The sequence below is a fragment of the Lactuca saligna genome, chromosome 5 (assembly GCF_052625555.1).
Source record: "Lactuca saligna cultivar CGN05327 chromosome 5, ASM5262555v1, whole genome shotgun sequence".
Classification (NCBI taxonomy): domain Eukaryota; kingdom Viridiplantae; phylum Streptophyta; class Magnoliopsida; order Asterales; family Asteraceae; genus Lactuca; species Lactuca saligna.
The window spans coordinates 51,367,014-51,374,025 of NC_136421.1; positions in this window are offsets into that span (position 1 = coordinate 51,367,014).

The window sequence follows — 7,012 nt, forward strand, 5'->3', positions numbered from 1 at the left end:
TCACACACCCCAGATATGTCTGACAGTATGTGATGATATGTTTATATGCTGGCATGATATGTTATATGTGATAGTAGTAGAGTTCGGTTGTTAGGACCGAAGGGTAGGTTAGACACCCCAGATATGTCTAACAGTATGTGATGATATGTTTATATGCTGGCATGATATGTTATATATGATAGTGGTAGTAGGAAGGGAATAGTCCCCAAGTTCGGTTGTTAGGACCGAAGGGTAGTTTGGACACCCCAGATATGTCTGATAGTATGTTTATGTTATGATATACGTGATAGTAGCAGTAGGGGGTGGAATAGTCCCCGAGGGTCGGTTGTTAGGATCGACGGATAGGTCAGCACCCTAGAATGGCTTGACACGGGTAGGTCAGCACCCCATAATGGCTTGACACGGGCAGGTCGGCACCCCAGAATGGCCGTACCGGGTAGGTCGGCACCCCAGAATGGCCGTATCGGGTAGGTTGTGCACCCCAGAATTGCCCGGTAGTATGTATGCTTTGCGATTATTTGGCATGTGGTAGGTTTGGGAGCTCACTAAGCTTCATGCTTATGGTTTTCAGTTTTGGTTTCAGGTACTTCCAGTAGCGGAGGGAAGAGCTCGGGGTGATCGCATGGCACACACCATAGATTAGACAGCCTAGGAATGTTTTACTCTGATAATAAACATATGTTTTGGGAATTAATACTCTGATTATGTTTTGGATTGACGATTATGCTTTAAGTAATGTTTTATTAAAAGGAATTTTTAGTCTTAAATTTTGGGACGTTACATTAGTTTTGTGACCGATTCTAAATATTCAACCCCTCCATTTGACTTGATACAAATAATTTATTAAAAACTTCGTTTTCCTACCACACAAACCAATGAACATTTTTACTATAAAGTGCTTGTGTAACACCTATGTTCCCAGGTCATTTCAATTACAACTTAAAGGTTTAAAAAAAATTGCAATTTCGGTCCATTAAGCGGGGCGTACCCTGGGCGTAGCTCATTAAAGGAGGTTGGGACTCCTTTGAGTACGTTGGGCATACACAAGAGGTACTTAGGGCGTACTCGAGCTGACCCAAAACCCTAAAAAAGATAGGGTTGAACCTTTATTTAAACACCTTAAGTCCTATGAGGCCTCTTCATAATCAACCTCCACTCTCCCCAAATTGTCATTTCGAAACCCTAATCCTCGAGAGATTGTTTTGGACCTTTAAAGTGTTGTTGGTGCCTTGTGGAATAGGATAAGTTCATCTTTGAGGATTGGTGGGCTTGTAGCTTGAAGATCCAGAGTTTTCATCACCTTTGCAAGCTTTTAGAGGTATATAGCTCTTACCTTTATGGTTCTATGGCTTAGATCTAGACTAGCTTTGAGATTTGCATGCTTTTGGTGTAACGCCCCATTTCTGGTATGTAATTTAAATAAAATATTTTCACTTCTTAAAGGGTACTCGATGAGTCTGTAGCCCGACTCGTCGAGTAGAGATAGGATGATCACGCGATTTAAGTTGACTACTCGGTGAGTCCATATGTTGAGACTCGGCGAGTCTGCCTGTCTGGATGAAGTCCTAATTTCAAGGGTTTGTACCCTATTTAAACATATTTATGCGCTCTAAACCAGCCTCCATCACCCTTAGAGCGTCCCTTACTAAACCCTAGCCTCCTTTTAAGCTTTTTGGAGTATTTCTCATCTTGTGAAGGATTTTTGGTACATTTTGAAGTTAGAAGAAGAAAAGAGAAGAGAGGTTTTCAAGAAGAGCAAAGAGATCTGAGTTTCTTGTGTCATTTTAATCTCCATTAAGGTATAAAGCTCAAATTTTGGCTTGTCATCATATAGACCTTCTTAAAAGCTTGCTAGTGTTGCTTCTTTTGCCATTTTCTAGACATTGAGGTGGTTTTATGGGAAGTTAAGATGAATGGGTTTTAGATCTAAGCATTTCTGGACTCCTTGAGCTCAAGCTTTCCACCTTTATTGAGCTAAACACCCATTCCAAACCTAAATCTCCTCTTTTAGCTTCTTATTGGGCATTTTAGCTTCTTATGTGCTTGCATGAACGTAAAGTTAGAAACTTTATGTGTGAAATCAGTCCTAGGAACCCAGATCTATGTATTGGATGCACTGGAATCAAGCAAAATCGACTATATAGTAATGACATGCTTGGGACTCAGCGAGTTGTTCTTCAGACTCGACGAGTCGAGTCGTGCGTCCCTGTATTTCCTACGATTTGAGAGTTTTAGGTGAACCAGTGAGTGAGAATGGACTCGGTGAGTTAAATTTAGATCTAGTGAGGGAGGGACTCAGCGAGTCTACACCCCGACTCGGCGAGTCCGATCAACTGGAAGTTGACTTTGACCAGGGGTAAAATAGTCATTTTATCCTAAGGGCATTTATCGGTACCTGATCTAATGTTTTTGGGATTTGTAGCCGGACAGTTCCGGAGCAGCAGTCAGCCAGTTTTAGAGTCAGTATCTCAGCAGCCAACGTTAGGAGGTGAGTTTTCTTTCCAGTAGGAACAGGTCTACGGCCACAATGCCGACTCGTTTAATTAGCAGTAGTTCCAGACTTCGGTCCGATGCAGTAGTTCAGTGTGCTTGATGTCTTTGTGATTCAAGCATGTCTTTGTGTTATGTGTTCCAGACTTCGGTCTGATGCAGTATGCAGTATATGTGTTTATGCTAGTAGTTATGATTATGCTATGCTATGTTCAATCAGTTCCGGACTTCGGTCCGATGCAGCTAGTTTTGAACTTTAGTCTGATGCAGGGGACAAGGTCCCAGTCAGTTCCGGACTTCAGTCTGATGCAGTTTCTGGACTTCGGTCCGATGTAGAGGGCAAGGCCTTGGTTAGTTCCGGACTTCGGTCCGATGCAGTGGGCATGGCCCAACAGTTGTTTATTTGTTATTGTTTGGTATGTGGTAGTTTGGGGGAGCTTACTAAGCTTTGTGCTTACAATTTCAATTTTGGTTTCAAGTACTTCCGCAAGCAAAGGAAAGAGCTCGTGTTGATGACATTATTCGAGGTCGCTGTCTCAGTCAAAAATAAACCTCACACACTAGATAGCTAGGGTAAGTAAGGGTCGAATCCACGAGGAGATTGTGGTCAAACTTTGTGTTAAAATGGTTAATGAAAAACTACTAGCAATTGTCACGAAATTATTTAAACTAAAAGTTGATGAAAAAGCTAAAAACCTGGTAATGCAAGAACTACTAATACAAACTACTATCAAAGAGAAAAAAAACAAGATACTTCCGGTTCAGTTGTTTAGATGGTTGGACTTACACGTTTTTCTTCCCTTAAATTCCAACTTAATTACCTAGACATAATTAAGGTTGATTAAATTGCAACAAATAATTTTGAGCACACAATATGTTATCCCAACTAGTTGTCTTTTCCCAATGTCTAATTGGATTAGGAACAACTAGTGGTTTGGCGATAATGTGTCTTACAATTACCTATTACAATGTTGAATATATAATATTACAAATTCGGAATAATGTATGTGGGTTCAACTGATCATCTTAGTTCCTAAACTACTTGAATTCAGAATGATCAGTGAATTAACAATACACTATCTTAGTTGCAATATCACACAACAAGAAAACCCAACTCCAATTACTATAAGTAAAAAAAAAATCATAACTTTAAGAATGAAACAATAACTGAAATTGACTAGAATAAAAGTAATAATCACAACGTGTTCATCCTAACATCCTACAACGTTCTCGGAAGTAACCTAGGTGGTTTAGCCTTCCATATGATTAACAAAACACACAACTTCAATATAAATAATGTTATTAATGCTAAAATTCACAAACCAACTTGGAATGATAAATTCAATGAAGTCTAATGATCAATCAACTATGGAACGATGAAACCTTGGGGATGAAGTAATAAAATCTGGATCTTGATGGAATTGATGTGGATCTGTAGGTTGAATGATCTTCAAACGTTGAATAATAATGAGTTTGATGATTTATCGCTTTGGATTCGGAAATTAATGATCAAAAACGTGTTTGGAGAAGGTTTGAACGTGTTTGGAACCCTCCAAAACTGGGGAAACTCGCAGGGGAGAGGTCCAAAGTCGATTAGGGTTTAATCTCCCTTAAATAGGTGCTAAAAAACTGATTTTCGGAGCTATTTTCCGCATCGGCGTCCTAGTAGGCGTCTTAGACGTCATACAGGACATCTGGGCGTCCTTCAGGGCATTTTACATGCCTTCTGTCGTCCTTGATTTGCACTTGAAAATGACCTAAAATAGGTAGGCGTCCTAGGGGGCGTCTTAGACGCGTTCTAGGACGTCCCTCATCTTTGTTTCCCCTTCTTGGTGATGAAAACGGTAGAATCAGTAAAAATGCAAAACATGAAAGTTGTAGGAAATTTTGTCTAGTTTCCAGAACTTCTTCATTCATGTCAATCAGAGCTCTAGATCTTGAGATATGATCAAAACATTGAAGAGTGGTCAAATTTCTTAGCACCATTTTTCTTCATTCCTTTAACAATTCGTCTCCCACGCTTGTTAACTTCATTTTGCTCATTTTTCTTGCAGTTTCCACCCAATTTTAGTCGTATATAATGACCTGCATATAAAGTTCAACAGCCCATCAAAGTAGTGCCATTCTTGGGCAATCATATATTAATTCAACATATTTAGTACAATTTATTGTGTTATAAATATAGACCGATCAGATATCGCACACACCACAACTTCAGTTTTATCCTGGGAGTTTTATTAAGATATTTTGATATGATTGATATAGTTTTGTTTTGACACAATTACTATGACTTTTGAGTTATTCATTCCATGGTTTTTATTATATATGACATTCGATAATGTGATTTTTAGTAATATTAAAACAAAAAATTTTTGGGTCGTATTTTGGGTCGTTACAAGTGGTCCTATGGTTTGGTTCTTGTGAGTAAAAGCTACGTTTGTCACTTTATGTTGTTTTTGAGGATCTTGTGACATAAAAATGTAGTCTTTGTTACTATTTCTCACTCATGCAAGAATTTGAGGTTATTAAAGAGTATTATGGACTTAGGGTTTGGTCTTGGGCTTTATGAAGCTATGGAAAAGCTTAAAGTTGTCAACTTTATCAGTTAAGACCTTTCCAAGATTAAGAACTGTGAGTTGGACGTTTAGTCTTTAGGTATTAAAAGCTTAAAAGGCGGTTTTGGACAATAGAGGTTTACATAGGGCATAACCTCTATGTACACGGGGTGTAACGGGTTTTGCCCATGATTTTTTATGTGGACGCCGATTACGTAGGGTGTAATGAGGGGGTATGTATGGCGTATTCCTAGAAGTGCATTGTGGGCCTTGGGCCATGTTTAGTTGGGTCTAGTATGGGAAGGGTAAAATGGTCTTTTACCCTTAGTAAGAGGGAATATGATTTGGATCTTTGAATATGGGTTATTACCCTAATTATTAATTAGGATTGGTTTGCATGTGTTTAGTGTGATGAGCATTGTAGCAGCTGCGTATGTGAGTTTTCAATTATCTTCAAATTGAGGTAAGTCTACTCACAGTATTCGCGGGTCGAAGTCACCAATGTCGGCCCATTGATTTATGTTTATAGGATGCTAGCTATCCGTGTGACTCTTGCATGTATTGTATGTGTTTGTATGTATACCGGATGGGGCCTGATGAAAGTGTTGGACGGGGCCCATTGTATGTTACTGACAGATCTGTACTAGACGGGTCCCTTGTATGTATGATATATGATATTTTAGGAAACCCACTAAGCTTTGTACTTACATTTTATGGTTAAAATGTTTTCAGGTACTTCCGGTTCAAATAAAAAGTGCCAGAAATGATGACACAACATCTACCCGTCATCCGTATTTTATGATTTTGGATTGTAATTTGATAACTTTTTTCTATATTGACCTACTTCGATGGTTTTTGAAATGAATGGTAGTTGATTTGGTTGATTTAAATAAAAAATTTTACTTAGTATTTTTAGGACGTTACAAGCTTGTTTGTTTTCAAACTCAATCCCAACTATATATTATGAAAACCGAAAACAAGGATTTTTTTTTTTGGTGAAATTGACTTTTTAATATCAGAAAACCTAAATATCGAAAACCAAGAAACGAAACTTAAATTGTTTTTCATGGCTAAAAATCAATTTCTTATGGTTTGATTTTATTTTACCGGTAAATCCGTAAAGCTATAACGAAACATGTTTTTTGTTTAACTCTTTTAACTTGAAAATATAAACCTAAAACAAGATTGTACTTATATTTAAAGAAAATAATAAATAAATAAAATAACGCATTGGCTTCTTATTCAAGTTGAGAATAAACTTAAGAAAAAAGGAAATGCAAAATATGCAAAAATACGTATCTTTGTTGTATAATAAAAAATGATAAGGTAATTGCAATGTTTTAAAACCCGGGTTTTTGGTTGACCCGGTATGGTGACCGGTTCATGGGTCAACCGGATCAATCGGTTGAACCGCCGGGTCAACCCGGTTTATGGTCTTTTTCTATTTTTATATATTTTTACTTTCATGCATAATGCATAACCATATAAAACCAACAATTTAATGTCCACAAAGTTTAAATATTTAAAAACATTGAAAAACATTAAAGAAACCGCAAACGGCTCGTTGTTTTGGCGTTCGTTACATGTTTCCAACTATCCAAACCTTATTAAAACGGGTCAATCTGGTTTTAACCGGTTCGACATAAGCGGTTGAACCGCGGTTTAGAGGAAACCCGGCCGGTTCGATCCGGTTCGTATTTTTATATAAAACAGGTCGCAATTGACCTGCTTTCTACCCCGGGTCACGGTCCAACCGGTTGAACCGGCCGGGTCAACCCGGGTTTTAAAACATTGGGTAATTGTGAGTTGGGTTCTTAATACATCTATTAAAAAAATATAAAAGCAATGTAAAAAATTCGGTCGGGTTTTCATGGCACTTTTATTTCAATTAAGATGACTATAAAATCAGTAAATATAATTCTATTACCAAGGAGAATTACTACTATCAAATTAACGAAAATAAAAAT